The sequence below is a fragment of the Anomalospiza imberbis genome, chromosome Z (genome assembly GCF_031753505.1).
Source record: "Anomalospiza imberbis isolate Cuckoo-Finch-1a 21T00152 chromosome Z, ASM3175350v1, whole genome shotgun sequence".
Taxonomy (NCBI): Eukaryota; Metazoa; Chordata; class Aves; order Passeriformes; family Viduidae; genus Anomalospiza; species Anomalospiza imberbis.
This window is the reverse complement of record NC_089721.1, coordinates 862,148-863,958: the sequence shown is the minus strand read 5'-3', so window position 1 is coordinate 863,958 and position 1,811 is coordinate 862,148.

The following is a 1,811-nucleotide window of genomic DNA, read 5'->3' as shown; positions in this document are numbered from 1 at the left end:
ACAAAAATGGATAAAATAAAGGTGGGGGGAAGGGGGGAAGGGAAGGGAGAGAGTCGCCGCTTGCTCCGGCTTTGCTCAAAAAAGCAAGGTAAAACCAAAAAAATCCCCGTCTAGAGCCCGCGGCGCCCGTCGCGGGGGCAGGCGGGCGGGGGCTGCCGGCGCCGCGCCGCCGTGCGCGGGTGTGGAGCGCGGCCCGAGCCGCGGAGGAGCCTCGGCCGCCCCGGGGCCGCGGCGCCCATCAACCCGCCACGCCGGGGAGCGGGCGCGGCGGCAGGGATGCGGCGTAGGGCAGAGCCAGCAGGCAAAAACGAAAAGAGCGAGCCAAAAAGGCGTCTATATAAAAGGGTAAAAAAAAAAAAAAAAAAAAAAAAACCCAAAAAAAAAAAAAAAACAAGCCCCAAAACACCAACCCTAAGGTTTGGACGTCCGTTTAAGCATCTGTCACAAAAGAGGCGAACGAGCGCATCCAGAGTGTTGTATCCCTTTTAAAAAGCCCAGGTCGTCCTGATGTGGGGGTTTCGGGGTGGGCTTTTATTTTTTTCCCCTCCTTCTTTCCAAAGGTTTAATCCACACGGAGTCTTGATCCGGCTGCTACGAAGAGAAAGAAAGGAAATAAAAAAAAAAAAATTAAAAAATTAAAAAACAAAAAGGAGAAAAGTGGGGCTATGTCCCTTCCTTCCTGCCTTCCCCAGCAGCTGCGCCGGGCCGAGCCGGGCCCGCCGCTCCCGGCGGAGCTTACATGGGTGCGGGGGTGCCCGCCGGCCGCCGACCCCTCTCCCTGCTGCCGGCGCCTCTGCCGCGGTGCCTTTTTTTTGCTCTTCACTCCTCCTTCCTGCCTTCCTTCCCCTCCTCCTCCTCCTCCTACTTCTCCTCCTCCTTTCGTGTGGTTTTTTTTTTTTTCCCTCCCCCTTTCTCCCCCCCCCCCCCCGCCCCTCCGCTCTCCGCAGTCAGCCGCCCTCCCCGCACCTCCGCCTTCCCCCGGGTGCGTGCGGCGGGAGCGGAGCCGGCGCGGTGCCTGCGCCCTCCCCCGGCCCCCCCGCACCGGCGGCGGCTTCGCAGTGCGCAGCGGCCCGGCCCGGCTCGGCCCCGGCCCCGTCACGTGGGCGTCTAGACACCGTGTCGCTCCGGGGGAAAAAAAAAAAAAATAAATATATCTATATATTATATTTATCTCCAACCGCCTTGCGCAAGAGGCGGCTCGGGTTGCGGAGAGGTTGTGGGTCCGTGTGTCCCCTCCCCAGCTCCCCCCACTGCCGCGCCCCACTCCCGATGCCTCCCTTCGTACCTGTTCCTGGGTGGCGGGTGCGGGGAGACTGGGGTGTCTCCCCCGCACCCCGCGGGGCACAGGGTGGGGAGCTCCCGGGACTGGGGTGCGCCGGTGCTCACTGTAAATATTGGAATATTAAACCAAATCAGCGTAAAAAAATTAAAAAATTGATATGGCTCTGGGTATAGAACGAGGGCACATCACAAAAAGCAGAAACAATAACAATGATGATGATGATGATAATAGTAATAATAATAATAATTTGTGCTTTTACAGCACCTGTCATTAGAAGGACAGGAAAATACACCGTGGAGGCTCGGTACACTCCGATTCCAAACACGAAGCAGAAATGACGGGCATGTAGTACTCCGGTGTTCGCGTTACGGGTACTACTAGCGGTAACAACCCCGGGCACCCTGGGCGCTCCACAGATTCCCCGATTCCAATTCTGGACCGGCAGAGGGTGAGGAAAACTGAGCCACCAAGAGGCTGCGCTCTCGTCCAGCCTTGGTGCGCTCTGCGGCCGGACTGGGAAGTCCGGCCA